This window comes from Mustela nivalis, assembly GCF_964662115.1.
Source record: "Mustela nivalis genome assembly, chromosome: 16".
NCBI lineage: Eukaryota > Metazoa > Chordata > Mammalia > Carnivora > Mustelidae > Mustela > Mustela nivalis.
The window spans coordinates 2,290,774-2,306,411 of NC_139035.1; the positions used below are offsets into that span (position 1 = coordinate 2,290,774).

Sequence of the window (15,638 nt, forward strand, 5' to 3'; positions counted from 1 at the left end):
AGCGAGGTCTCCTTTAGGACTTTTCCACCTAGTGGCTCCTTCCTGGAGTGGGATTTCCTGATGGCTAATATCTCTCAATCAGATACCTGCTTCTGGATCGTGCTTTTAGATCTTTAGGCTGCAGAGGTGATCCCTTTTAAGTGGGGACTGTAAGAAAAACTCAGCAGTAACTCAACAGTCCCAAGTTTGAGGGACGTTTGAGGGAAATTGAGGATAAGAGTAAGGACTAGGTAGAGATGATTTTGTGCAATAATTAGAGCTGTCATTTATTGAGGAACTACTTTGGACCAAGCACTAACTAGTTACTCTGTATAGGTTATCTTCATTAAACGTGGCTGGAGACTTTCAGTTCAGAGCGATCACTAGATCCTCTCTGCCAGAGCTCGTCTCCTAGGCTGCTGTTCTCCATGTGGTACATAGAGCATGAACCCAAGAAGCTCACAAACCTGGCTTCAGGTCTTTCCTCTTTTTATATGAGAACAAATTTCTATGCCTTAGAATAAAATAGTCAGTTTCTCACCTGTAAAATCCAGGAATGATAATACCTACTTAACGGGATTGGTGTCACGAGTCGTAGGGCTGCTGACAATCCTGACTCCATCCTTCTCATGCCCGATCAAGGGCCTCTTTCAGAGCTACGTGCTCTGGGCCCGTTGGAGAGGAATATGCACACCTTAGAAATGCCCATCACACCTGGGGGCCTCCCACAATCTGTTAGAGGTAACTTCTCTTTTACCTTCCTGAGGTATAGGTGGTGTCCCAAGACCTAATTGAAGTTAGCTGTCAGTTAGGTGCCTGAAAACCCTTTGATCTCACAATGGTACCCTTTTGCATCTCCATTTGCTCTATAAAACCTGTGGACAAAAGTCCGGACCTGTGGAGAGTAAGGAGGCAGCCGCTGTGGATGGTTCTCTGCCTGCTGCCCTCCCCGTCTGTAACCCGGAATATAACTCAGTGACTCAGTACGGAGTCACCCTCGTTTCTCGGCCTCAGGTGCCTTCTCAGTTTGGGGGGCACTTTACTGTCCCTCCTGCACCTCCTGACACAAGTCTGTCAGACATTATGACTAAGGTGTGATTATTGTGACTCTTCCATAGCAGGTAACTCAAGAGATGAGAGCAGTGGTAGTAATTTGACCAAAATAATGTGTTTCTGGTCCTTATTTGGAAGGTATATAACCAAGAGGATGACATTCATTGTTCCTGATTTCACACCTCACAAGAAGAACAACTAGAAACTATTCAAGGACGAGACATCGCTGAGAGCATCCTGGAACACAGAGAGCCAAGACAGAGACAACACAGAGACCGAGACAGATGGCATTAGAAGGTAAGATAAGTGGTTACAGGTTGACTGCCCTGCCCCTCCTCCAGACCAGTATAGTACCAGCCCATGGCAAAAAGCAACCCAATTACAAAATAAGCAAAAGATATTAGTAGACATTTCTCTGAAGAAGATATCTGAAGGGACAACAGGTACAGGAAATGGTGGCCAACATCACTGGTCATTAGGAAATGCGAAGTAAAACCACAGTGAGATGCCACCTCACGCCCCTTACATGATCGTCATCAAAGAGACACGAGATAACAGATGCTGGCGAGGACATGGAGAAAAAGGAGCCCTTGGGCACTGCTGGTGGGAATGCAAATTGCTGCAGCCACTGTGGAAAACAGTATGGAGGTTCCTCAAAAATTTAAAAATAAAACTACCATATGATTCAGCAATTCGACTTCTGGGAATAGAGCCGATGGAAACAAAACCCTGACTGGAAAACCCCATGCCTATTGCAGCGTTACTCACAATAGCCAAGATATGAAAATAACCTAAGTGTCCATTGATGAACAATCAAGAAACTATATATTATATATTATGTATATTTTATATATATACATGTATATAAAATGGACTATTATTCAGCCATAAAAAATGAGAAAATCCTACCATTTGCAACAACATGGATGGACCTTGAGGGCATTGTGCTAAGTGAAATAACTCAGAGCAAGAAAAATACTGTATGATGTCACTTATATATGGAATCTAAAAGCAAAGTCCTAGGAAAAGAGATCAGATTTATGGTTACAGAGACAGAAGGTGGCACACGGGGGAATTGAATGAAAGAGGTCAAAAGGTACAAACTTCCAGTTATGGGACCAAGAGACACAGGCCTACAAGGTACCACATGACGACTGTAGCCAACACTGCATGCCGTATGGAGAAATTGTTAAGAGCTCTCATCCCAAGGAGAAATCTGTTCCTTCTTCCTCATTGTCATTCTTTTCTTTTTATTGTATCTGTATGAGAAGATGATTGCTACTGTGATGATCATTTCACTATATATGTGAACCAAACCGTGCTGTGTGCCTTAAACTTGTGCAGTGGCGCATGTCCATTATTTCTCAATGAAGCTGGAAAAAATAATAAAATTCTTTATTTAAGGTTTTTTTGAATGAAAAAGTTATACCATGATTCATAAAGGCTCTGAGCTCTTTAAAGCCATGGAGCCATGGGTGCTCACAGAGCGAGTGAGGAAAATTGGAAGGAAAAATCAGGAATACCCCCCCCAGACACACCCCATCAGTCCTTCAGATGGAGTCTTTAACAGCAAACGGAGGTTCACTCACAGAGCTCCCATAACAAATGAACACATGGTGAGCATTTGAGAGAGAAAATACATCCTTCAAGGATGCTCTTAAGTTCTTGGGAATTTAGGATGAATACGGAAAGAATCTCTTAAAAATGGGAAGGAATGAGAAAATTAGGGAGACTGTGGTTTACTCTTTGTTAAAAATTGCAAAATAGGAGTTTATGTCTGCATTTAGACCTCTGCACTAAGGTGCACTCCTCCGCACTGCAACCCGGAGAAAATGAGTCTGCGTGCCCTTTAATCCATGACCTCCAGAGATTGGGTTACCTCTTTGAAAGAGCTTTTCTTTCTCTGGCCAACTAAATGAATTGAAATTGATGTACTTAATTGTTTTCTAAATTGCAATTTTTCTTCCCCAGATGTTTTTTATCAGGGTTGAGCCCAATGGGCTCTGTCAGTCACACGGGGAGATGAAGTCATGTGGTAATAAAAGAGAAGGGACTGGGGGAGGAAGGGAAATGCCATACAGTATATTGTCTAATTGACAAATGTGCCACGTAAATGCTGCACTTGAAATCTCTGCCTCCCCGAGGGCTGCTCCCAACAAACAAGGCACCACATCTTCTGCGCTGGAAAAATTAGATTTCTCCCCTTTCTCCGTTATTAATTCAGGCCAACATGAATGTTTCCTTCCTTTGCCTTTCTTGGGTGAAGTCCCTACTGGAACTGTGATGCACAGTAACAGGGTTCTCCAAGCGAAAACTTAAATGAGGAAGGGACAGGGTCAGGCCGGAGGGTGGCGGTTAGGATGATGGGTGACGAAGGAGAGCGGGGCTCTAACTGAGCTCCAGCCTTGCAGAGGGAGAAGAGCGCTGGCAACAGTAGCCACGGATGGTCTGAGAGATGGTTGCTAATGATAGTACAGCCGGAAACAGAGAGGGATCTTGTGGGAAAGTCAGAAAGTCTCGGGCTCAGAAGGCACGCCGGCGAAAGCTGGAAACGGAACCGGTGTGGAGAGGGAAGCACAGACCAAACAGGGACTTGCACATGCTCCTCACAGCAGGAAGGACAGAGCTGTAGACCAGGGGCCCGCCTCAGCCTTTGAGGGAGACTGGAAGACTAGGAGAGAGCTGGTACGGACGAGCCTAACCAAGTGACAGGAAGACCACGCCCAAAGTCCCCCTTGAGGAAAACAGAGAAGCACAGGCTGCAGGATGAAAGCGTGGGGGCTAGAAGGTCTTCGTAGAGATTTTTCTAGTCCTTTCTCTACCTTCATTTGTGCTGCACTTCAGCCTGACTGCACGAAGTCAGTCCCGTATTTTTAGACTCTCTGTAGGAAATAACTTGAAACCAACAGGGCTTTCACCAGCCCTCACTGTTAAAAAGATCTCCTTCTTGTATCAGAAAAAAACAAACCCCCAAACCTCTCTTTCCTCTTGTCCTGTCATCATTGAGGAAGGAGGACACCTGGTCATTATAGAAGAAACCCAATGAATCACTCATTTAAGTTTCTGCTTGTTTAATTGAGGCATACCTCACATTTGATGGAAACAAACTCCAGGGACTTCTCCAAGTTCTTTGATTGCACCGGAATCTTGATGAATCAACCACTTCTTTGAAATATGAGGACTGTTGCCCAAGGTTTACAATCCTTTGTAATTTTCTTTGTAGTGATATTTGGAGTAACTAGATTCAAACTCCATGAGAGTCAGTCCTACAAAATACCAAAGCTCAAGGGGAAAAGGATCACATCGTAGGAAGGTGTAGATGATCAGGGCTTTGTCTGGGCTCAAAAATTTAACCTTAACCTTAACTTGTTTCTCTGAGTTCTTCTCTGGGTTAGAACTGACATCACCACCATCACCTTCCCTCTCATCTTCTTGCTTCTCGTCCTGTCTTGTCGTCCTACTCCCCACTTCTCCTTCTTTCTGTCTTCTAGCTCTCGTTCCCTTTTCCTTTCCTTGTCCTTACCCAGTTACTCCTTTCCCATTGCTTCTGCTCCCCTCCTTCCTCTTCCTTTCTTTTCTTCTCTCCATGTCTTCCTTTCCCTCTTCTTTTTTCTTTTATGGTTCCTCCTTCACGCGTTTCTTCCCCATCCCCACTCCCTCCACAAATTATTTTTCCTCCACAATTTTTTGAGTTTTCAGTTTATGCCAAGTTTAGGGAAACGTTTTGCTTATGTCATCTAGTTTCACCTTGGTGATAGCCCTAGATATTGTTTTTATATACAGATGTTAAATATCAGAAAAAAAATAAAATAATTCATCCATTCACATGACTACTACTTGTGACTCTGGGTCTCTGATGTCAAATCCATGCTTTAACAAAAGCCTCTGTAGGGAGAGATAATAAGTATGGAGGGCAGAATGAATCAAATAAGATTATAATTATTTAAAAGCATAATTTTAGAGAAGAGAATGGTACTTTGTTCTTGTAGAAATTTGGACTTGTTTGGGGTGAGGTAATTATATTATGTGATAAGTAAATCATTTTAACAAAAGTATATAAAGAAAAATAGAGGCATGACAATAATTTGAAATACAGAAAGGTCTTTGTATGTATAAATATTTATTGGATCTCACAGAAGATTCTCAAGGATGAAAGAATGTGCTATTGCAAGGGACTCAATGTTCCTTGTAAAGTGCGTATTTGTATTAGGAGCAGTTGCTGAGTAACAGAAGACCAAATTACAGTTGCTTTGCATTTTGTTAAAAGCAATCTAGAGGTCGAAGTGGTTTAGCTCCTTCTCTTTTTTACTTTCCCTTTACCAGCACGTTGGCTTTTGGTGCTTACACTTGTGCTTCATTACGCTAAGAGACCTGCCGATGCATCACATTTTCACCTCATTACACTTAGAGACAGAGAAAACAAACTTTTTCCTTGTGGGATGCTGGGTAGCTCTGTCAGTTGAGCATCTGACTCTTGATTTCAGCTCAGGTCATGAGCTCAGGGTCATGGGATGGAGCCTGGCATCAGGCTCTGAGCTCAGCATGGAATCTGCTTGTCCCTCTCCCTCTGTTCCTCCCCTAGCTTATGCTCTCGCTCGCTCTCGCTCTCTCTCTCTCTCTGAAATAAATGAGTAAAATTAAAAAATAAATAAATAGAGGAAAGAGTTACCAGAAGCTTCTCCCACCCTGCCCCCAGGAGACTCTCACCTGTGTTTTATGAGCCAGGTCTGGGTCTTAGACCAATCTCTGACTGTTGGCAAAGAGAACGTAATGGAGAGTAGGGCCGGAGAAGGGGCTAAACTTCTTCCAAAGTGTGAAGCCTCTGCTTGCTACCTAAGTACATCTGGAAATTGATTAGTAAGTAAGAGGAGGAGGTGGGTTGGGCTGGTAATGAACAACTTGTTCATTTCCCCGGGGAAAAATGTCCTCCTCGACCTCCCTCAACTGAAAGCAGACCCACATGGAATATTTCGCTTTAAAGAAAAGAAGACGGGGAGGAAACCAGAATCCCAGGAAAGATCACAGTGAGTCTGACTATCCTCTCAAAGTCTTCGGTTGCTGTTAGTACTCAAATCTAAATACTAGAACTTTGAACAGGGAAATGGAGGAGAACGGCTCAAAACTGAAGAGCAAACCAGCTTTATTATTTGAGAGGACACGGACAAGCGGGGGGTAGGTGTGTAAGTAAGGAAACGTGTCAGTAAGGGCAGAGGAAGCTTGACACGTGGCACATGAAGAAACAGAGCTGATGACAGAGCTGACGACGGTCGTGACCCACGGCTGAAGTAGGGGTTCTGGGAGGGCCTGAGGGATTCAGAAATAGCACCTTTACTTTTTTTTGGTAAACCTGGTGCCGTGTGTCAAGGTCCTCAAGGATATCTAATATGCCCGTTAGCTACTCCTACTACTACTATTACAGTGCTGTGCGTGTCAGGCACTGTTCATAACACTGTGCCTATGTTAGAAGTCATTTAACTGTCACCTGTATTAGAGCAAAAATTTGTAAGTGGCAGAAAGTTGTATGTGTCCCATGGCTCCTTAATTCCAGTATAATGGGCTTTTTGGCATATAAAGCAGCGACGCTGAGAGTGGGAAAACACGTGACTGGATCCGATGGAGGTGGGTCCGTGGGCTTCTTTCTTTGCTCTGTCATTTCTCTACATCCTTTTCCAGGTGCCAGTTGGCCAGGGACACCATGATTATGTCTTCAGTTAGCTTGGAGCAGGGCAGCTCCCTTGGGAGGAAGGCACAGCTCCTCGGCAGTGTCTGTGATTTTGGTAGTCGTGGCCTCTTCTTCCTTTAACTTGTCCAACGGCTAATGAGCTCAGGTCAATTTTAGAACCACAGCTAGCCACCATAAGTTTCCTTTTTCCTCCATTGGCATTTATAATTTCATTCCATTGCTACCAGCTGTGGTGCTTACCAGTCTGGTTCAAACATTTTCAGATGGAATTTACAATTCTCTAAGGGACCGGCAGCTCTCTTGCAAAGATAGCAGGGCCTAGTCCTCCATGAACAGCAGGTCCAAAGCCATTGAGGGGGCCTCTGGCTGCTGCCATTTGTTCAAGCCAGAGCTAGAATTTAAGCGAGGGCTTCTAGCTCCAGAGTTCATGTTCTTAAGCCTTCTCCCCTGTCATCCCTTCAGAATCTGCTCTTCATACTGTCTCCGTGTACTCAAGTTGCAGCGAGGATGTAGACTCAAAAGTGCAACTAAGGAAAGGAGCCATCAAGACTGTTTTATAGGGCTGAGGAGAAAACGTCACACGTGGCACCGAAGAATTGGAATGTCTGGGGGAAAGAAATGAGGAGCGGTTATATTCTGAATGGGAACATGTTAGAGGAGGAGGAAGTTACAGAGAACGAACCAGACGCATTTCAGGTTGGCTGATAACTAACTGAGTTCTTTAAGTTTCCCATCTGAGGTTAGGGTAGAGTGGATGGTTGGAGGCGGCCATGCTGGCAATTCTTTCATTCTTTCTGTCTCGCCTTCTCCCAGGCCTCTCTGGTTCATGGCAACCATGACGGTGGTACTAGACTGCTAGTACTAGGTACTACCAGAGTACCTTGTCCTGACATGGAGAAAGTACTTTCTGATACCCCAAACCACGTGCAGCGGAATGGAGAATGGGAAGAGGGGCCTTCATCTGCGGGGCATGTCTTGTCTACCCAGGGATGTAGCCTTCAGTGAGAAGCTCTGCTTATCAGATGATTGATGTGGTCAGCAGTGGGCCAGCCATCCAAGGTCCTGGGGGTGATACCAGGGTACTTTGGAGGCTTACTTCACAACATAGTAGTCTCTTCTGTCTGTCATATGGCAGGGCAGAACGTACTTCCAGAACCTTGTTTTCATGGTCTGGTTGTGGACAGCATTTTTGGGACGGCAATTCACTGATCTCCAATTAACAAAGAAACAAGTTGGAAAGTACTTTCCTGTATGTGTTCATCAGACGGTCAGATGGCACCATGGACACCTGTGACAGGCCTGTAATATATCCCGGTCTCCCTCTGCCCGCAGCCCGATAACTGTATGTTCAAAGAGTTAGAGACCTGTCGCATTTAAGGCATTTCATAGCACAGCCTCTCATTCAGATCCTTCTCTGCACAGAGAGGAAAACTGCAGCCCAGAGAGCCGGCTGGTACAGTAACACACGGGCGTTTGGCCGAGGATCCAACGTTCTTTTGCAGGCGCACACCTGCCTTGGATCAATGACATTCTGGAAACGCAAAGGATAATTACTACTGTGACAAGCAGAATAGAGAAGGGACTTTGGAAACTGTGACGGGAGAGGGGAGAGCAGATCAGTCTGACTCAGCACCCTGCTTGAGATGGAGGCTCACTGCTGCGAGATTGAAGGAGGCTCCATGCATTACTGAAGCCCTTTTTTGGGGATTAATCTTCTCGCCCACATGAAAGTAGAGAACTCTGCCATACACATTTAAGTACTACTATTCAGGGAACTCGAAGAGGTCATTTACCAAATAGCTCCTTTACCCTTCCCACCAAGAATTCGGTGCTCTAATTTAGGGGAGTGGTTTTTGGGGGAATTGGCTGGCCCAATGTAAGGCGGCAATTTAAAGTTCAACCATTTGCTTTTCTTCTTCCATCTCTGTTCTCTTTGCCATTCTCTGGGGTTTTCCTTTATTATTTTTTTAATGAAAAATTTGTTCTATAAAGGTGATATGAGTTCTGGGTTAAAAAGTTGTAAACACAAAAGAATACGTAGAAGAAGAAAATCTGCATCTGAATTTTGACCCTGAAGCTTCTTGTTCTCTTTTCTGGGGACAAACTCTAAAACAAGCCTCTTCTGTTTTCCCAGAAGTATATATGAATTTATAACAGCCTCTTTTTATGCACTCGGTAGCTAACTAAGCTCACTGTATTATGCCTTTGCCTTTCTCACTTACTGCTTCTGAAAGACTATTACCTCTCAGCGTGCAGAGATTTCTTTCGTTCCTTTTAATTACATTTAAGCTTTGATGAAATCTATTCCATTTTATCTTGGTACTGTTCCTGTCTTTCTGGAGCCTGCCATGTGGCCAAACCCTGGGAGATGAGTTCCACACGGCAGACCGCGTGGACTGGTCCAGAAACGCCTGTTGCTTCTCGGCCCTGGAGCCCAGGCGCCCGTCTCCACCGTGTCAGCATCCTGGGCAATGGCCGTAATGGGATTCGTCTGCCCCGTTCTGGTTCTCAGCTGACCTTTCCAGTCTGGCTCAGAGAAGGGGGCTGGTGGGGTCTCAAGAAGCCGGATTGCCTTGCGTTTGTTTTCTTGGCTGCTCTGTCAGTGAGGGAGGAAGCACTCCCACTCTGCGATCTCTCGGAGGAGACTTTGGGTTTTGCTGGCAGGCAGACCCTCGGGCTACTCAGCGGAATGTCTTTGGTTCCATAGCGTTGGGGGGAGCCAGGAGGCTGTGCTTCCCGGCCAAGGGAAACACTGCTTCAGACTCAAGACCACGACTTGGCAGAGACCCTGGGGCCTGCTGAATTTAGGAGTGGGCTCTCTCATACCTTTCCGTGCTCAAACCACTCTTTGCCCGTTAAAACTGAGAGGAGGATGGAATGACTGCAGTGTCGGGTGTGTTCACTGGCGCACAACTGCCTCGGTGAAATGGATTTCAATCTCATTTTGGTGCAATGGGAAAGGCAAGGGCCTCCTTCCGTAGCTGGGGAGGAAGGAGAAGGAAGCCAGAGTCAAATCAGACCTCTCCAGACTCAGCAGAGGCTTGGTCTCTGCTTAGACAAATAATCTTGAGGAGACCCAAATCCCCTGTTCATTGTGAAAACAGACAGTGCCAGAGTAAAACAGAATTAAATTGTTTCTCTTTCATGGCAGCTGAAGTGTAAAAACCATTCTCTTCTGACCTTGTGGCCAGAATGTCCTGACACCTCATAAATTATCCTAAGGGTTCAGGGCCTGGGGTGGGGGAGGGGAACTTGGGGAGGCTGTGGGGCCACACGGCAGCCAGCCCTGAGCGCCGGGTGGCTGGAGGCCCTTCTGGCCTTCCTGCTCTGCGGGCACCCAGTGTTAGGATGTGGAGGAAAGTGGTTTCCTCCAAGTCAGCTTTTCTGAGTTAGGACAATTGTTTGCCCCCCCCTTTCATGTTTTGTCTGGCCACAGGGCCCATGAGTTGTTCACTGAGGAGGCGGGAAAAGCACAGTGATAGCTCCCCATTCTGACAGAACCTCCGAGGTGTTTTTAGAGACCTCCCATTTTTCTCAGAAAAAGGAGAACGGGGAAGGAAGGGGAGGACGCAGTGGGAGAGACACAAAAGATGAAGAAATGAATTAAAGGGGAAGGAAAAGGAAGGGGGGACGTGGAAGTTCGGGCGGGAGAAATGGTCTGCGTGCAGACAGAGCCTGCCCTCCGCCAGCGCCCACGCGGTGACAGGAAGCAGGCCACCTGCTCTGCGGGACCCGCTCACCGCCACTTCCCAGCTTCCCGGGGAGCCTCCTTCAGCTCCCCCGTCCGTCCGCGCCCTGCACACAGCCGGTGCTCCGTAAATGTTTGCGGAGTGGAGAGATCCACAGACTGCGCCCCAGAGAGGGAAACAGATTTATTCTGGGAAACTCCAAGAATGTAGAACAGAGTCGTTTGGAGCAAACACTATTCCTGTAGCCTGAATCACCATAAGGTTTAAAGAATCTGGGTATTTGTGGGTGTGTCTGGACATATTGTGTGTGGGAGTGTGGGTGGGTGGTCTGGACGGGTGGGTAATAAGTGACAGGAGGGCCCTAGAAAATATAAAGGCTCCATAACTACTGTAAAAATAAAACTGGGAACAGCATGCCCAGACCTCCAGCCATGCAGTGACCAAACTTGACCTTGGCAGAGATGAATAATATTGTGGAGATGGATTCAAGAATTATTAGTCAATGTTTTCAGTCCCTATGGGCTTTTTTTTCTTTTTCCCAGAGAACTGCTGGGTGGGTTTTTGGCAAATGACTGCAACAGCCTGTAGGATTCCAGAGCCTCTAAGCTTCTTCTAGACTCTGCTGTATTGATTTTTTTTTTTTTTTAATTTCTGGCTCTTTTCTCCTCTGGTGGGATGTGTTTTTTGGATCCCCCTTTGGACAAAGAATATACTTTCTTTTATTTTATTTATTTATTTATTTATTTTTAAAAATATTTTATTTATTTATTTGACAGACGGAGATCACAAGTAGGCAGAGAGGCAGAGAGAGGAGGAAGCAGGCTCCCCACTGAGCAGAGAGCCCAATGCGGGACTTGATCCCAGGACCCTGAGATCATGACCTGAGCCAAAGGCAGCGGCTTAACCCACTGAGCCACCCAGGCGCCCAAGAATATACTTTCTCACTCACTCCTGCCTTTCGGTCTTTCCTTTCTTAGACATTAGGTCTTTCCTAGATGCTGGGGATTGCTACAGGTATAAACTCGAGGAATATCATGAAACTAAATCTTAGGGGAAACTACACGGATAACAACCTTGAATCCTGCATCCCTGTTTTCTTCATATACGTATTTTGAGGTTTACCTAATCATTCCCTGACTAATGAGCCTAATTCTCGATTCCGTATGACCACTGCACTCTTGTAATTGCTGTGCACATCTGTATGTATTTATGTTGATTTTATGTATTTTATTTCTCTCCCATTAGACCTTAATCTCCTTGAGGAGAGGAATCAGCACGGTCTTTATTCTATATACACAAGTGCCTGGGATTGTTTTGTGAACCTTTTGTGTAGTCAGTAAATGAAGCACACATTCCACTCTCGGAAGAGCATTTTCGGGCTAGGTTGGCTTGTTTTACTGACTTCCCTTCCATCTCTTTACTAGTCAGTGCACCCTCAAGAAATGCTTATGTCAGCCGTGGGGTGACATAATCATGAAAAAATATAATTCTAAAATTATATTATACACTTGAAAGTCAAAAGTAAATTACCGATAGGTTTTTCATGGCTTTTTAGGTAGCAAGATGGCATTTAAACTGTAGGTATAAGCTTCTGACCATAAGCAATTATCCGTTTTTTAATAAAATACAAACTTTCTATTCAGTGACTAAGTATTTGTATGGATGTTTAGTCTCTTGAGCTCTCCCCGGGGCACCCTATTGGACCCTTCACCACTAGAGCCTCCTGAAACTTGAGTCTGGTCCCACAGTCAGGGAACCACACAGAGACAATCAACTCAATAAATTTGCTCTGTTTCTCAACAGGGTTCTATATCCCTGGCACCATTTTGGCAACAGAACTAACTCTTGAAGTTCTAATGCTCAGATAGTGCAAGATCATTGCTCGGGTTTGTGACTTAGTCTTCTCTCCACGCCTTCTTACTGGACTGAAGACTGATTTATGCTTCAGGTCTTTTTCTCCCTTTGTCACATTGGGTCACGTTAATCCTGGACACATGCATGAAATGCATTTCTACAACCTTCTTCCTCTTCCCTCTGCATCATGGCTGCGTGCTGAACCCTGAACACCCAGCACGCCAGTCTCAAGATACTCTTCGCTGCCTCTGCATGTTCTCCTACATTCATACCAACCTACCCTGCGATTATTTCTCTTAGGAACTCGCCCTTATTCAGCTGTCTTCATGAAAAAACAGAACACTATTGAATAAATTAAGACAATGATTGCAATGACAGGCTACCTTGGAAATATGCATTTGCTTAATTGACCTCTTAGAACCCAAGACCTTCATCCGAGTGCTCCAAATACATTCATCCATCCATGAACCTGGGGAAAGATTATGATTTGTTGTGTAAGGAATTCAAGGAAGAAAGATAGGAAACCGTTTCTATGAGACAAACTAGATTTTGAACAGTGGTCTGGAGAGCCAAGCAGGCATTGATAGGAACGTGTTCCCTAAATGCTCCCTTCATTGCCGCCTTTAGCCTATGAGCAGCCTTTAGCCTATGAGCAGCCTGAAGAGCTTGTGCTCTGAGACGTCTCCGGCAGCAATCAATCTTCTGCCCTGAGGTGGAGTCAGCCCCATGGCAGCCGGGGGAGGGGGGTCGGTAAAGTGGATGAGCAGAGATTGTGAGGAGTAGAGTGGAGTAGTAGAGAGTGAGGTAGTGAAGTGGTCTGTTATGTCTTGCTTCCTCTACCCTTAGGTAAGTTGAAGCGAACTCAAAGCAGGTTGGGATTGCGGCAGAGGCCAGCTTAGTGGCTGCCTTAAACCAAACTGGGTCACATTCCCATCAACCTGGTCATGCAGCAAACTCAGGCAGAGAAAGGGTCCAAGGTAGACCTTTTTCTGAGGCATGGCTGCACAGACAGCCTTGAGAAAGAGCCGAGACTGTGGCTATGGAACTTGGCAGAGGGGATGTCACCGTGTTGGGGGAGGGGTTGCAGTGGCTCCATGGTGAGAGCTGCAAACTCTGGTTTGTTGTCAAGCCAGGGCCTAATGAGTGACAACCTGGCAGACCTCAGAGGGGTCTCTAACACCAGCGGGAGCAGAGGTGAGGCAGAATCAGCCAAGGGTCACGATGGAGCCCTGCCAAGACCAGCTAGAAGGCAAGTTATACTGACCACAGATCGTGGCCTCTGAATGCCTGCAGGGCATGAACGCCTTGTAGATAAAGATGGTCTCCCAAAGCAGGAAGGAAGGGGCATTGTTCCTGGAGACCCTACTCTTCCCTGCGGCCTTTGGGGACCCACAAGTCACCTTCCTCCCCTTTGACCTCCTCATTCCTTGCTGTCTTCATGCAGGTGGAGGAAAGGCTTTCACAGAGATGGGGAATTTTTAACAAAAAAGATGTTAAATACTTCTCAAATAGACTGTTTAAATTATTGGATCAAACTGAATTTTTGGTTTGGCTGGATTGTTAGTATATTTTTCTCACCTCCCTTTTGAGGAAGACCGGATTGTTTACCAATGAAATACTAAACCTTCTATTTCTCTGCTTTTTCTCATTTGCCGTGCATGAGTTGAATTTTGTGATTCCCCCCACATAAGAGCTGGCAGTAGCTGAGTAATTTGCCTTTTCTGGGATGGGAATATTTTAACAGGTGAGTCCAAGAGCTCAGCTTAACACACTGAAGGACCTAATTTTAAAGCTTTGAACAGGAGCTGGCAAGCTGCAGCCCAAAGCCCAAATCTGGCCCACTGCTTGTTTTTGTAAATGATGTTTTATCGGAACACAGCCATGTTCATTTGTTTGTCATTCTCCGCGGCTGCTTCAGGGTTGTGACAGCAGAGCCGCGTGGTGGCAACAGAGCCCACTTGGCTGCAAGGTCAAATGTGTTTATTATCTGGCTTTTTATAGCAAAAGCTTGCTGACCCCTGGTGTGGAGTAATACGGTTTTCTTCAGCATCTTGTCCAGTCCCCTTTTAGACAGTTGAGGCCAAGGAGATCCTGCAAAATTAACGGACATGTCCAAGATGATACAAGGGAGGGGTGGGGTGGAGAAAACAGACCATGAAATTTTAAATGCGGAGAAAGGCGAGCTGGGCTGTCTCTACAGAGCTGGGCTCCTTTGAATATTTTTGTCTTAAGTCATACCCCTGAGGTTGCATGATTCTGAACTAAACTTACTAATAAACCCTAGAGGAAAGTAAAACTAATCAGTGAGAATTCCTTGCAGCCTGTGAAATTACCTGGGATTTATAATGACAGGACAGGAAGACTCAGTTCAGTCAGCGGGCCCCAGACACACCGAAGACCCTGGGTTCTGAGGCAATCACGTGAGCTCAGTAGATATTAGGTAACAGGACCTCAAAGGAGGGCCCGAGGTTTAGGGATTTAGAAAATCACCTTAAAAATGGATTGGTGGAATCCCACGTGAAACTCCCAGCTGGGGAGGTGTCTGCAGAGGGAGGCCGTCAGAGAGACAAGGGCCAAGGGCCGTGGCGCCGTGTGCCTCTTGCCAGCTTCTTGAGGAAACCGGCCCCTGAAAAGCAGAACGTGGAATGGCTGCCAAGTTGCTGCCTCGGCCTCCCCTTCCTCAGAAACCTCTCCACCTGGTTTCATATTTCACTTCCGAACCCCGAGGTCACTTTTCCCCCCGCTGTTAGGAGCTGGCCCGTCACTGCCCTGGAACAGGAAGGGTTTTTCGGTCCTTACCTCATTTGACCGCTCTGAGACATCTGACATTTTTGCCCACACCCTTTTCAATAATACTCCCTCCTCCCTTGGCGTATGCCCTGCTCATGTAATTCCCCGAACTTGTTGCCTCTCCCCAAGCTCATGCTTCATCTGTCCACCACCCTCCAGTGTGGACCTCAGAGTCCCAATCTCTCTCCTCTGTCTTTTTGTGTATTTTTGCCTGGAAAAATCTCATTTTACGGTCATGGCTTCAATTGCCAGTTAACTGGGGTCGACTCCCAAATCTGTTTCTTGCCCGTAGCGCACTTCTAGACTGTAGACTTCATGTCCTTTTGTCCACAGAACACTTCCACCGGATTTCCCTCAGTTTGATTTTCTCAAACTCAGCAAGTCCTGAAACCATAATCTTTCCCTTAACCCTCATACTTTCTCTGATATTTGAAACTTATCACCGATCTTCTCAACACCCTTCAGTGGCTCCCTGGAGCCACACAGAATAAGGTTACGACATTCCACGAAGCCCCACATGACCTGGTTCCTGGCACCTTTTCTCGTACTTGGCCGTTCCGCTCCCGTCTCGCTGGCCCGTGCCCTCTCCC

The 15,638-nt window shown here is 45.9% G+C and overlaps 1 long non-coding RNA gene across 1 annotated transcript in view; it reads left to right on the forward strand.

Moving 5' to 3' along the window:
* Positions 1 to 15,638, forward strand: part of LOC309849862 — a 92,437-nt gene that overhangs the window by 57,944 nt on the left and 18,855 nt on the right. Inside the window, exon 2 of the long non-coding RNA XR_014303963.1 lies at positions 1,171 to 1,329. This is a non-coding gene — a long non-coding RNA (uncharacterized lncRNA). The remainder of the gene's footprint in view (positions 1 to 1,170; positions 1,330 to 15,638) is intronic.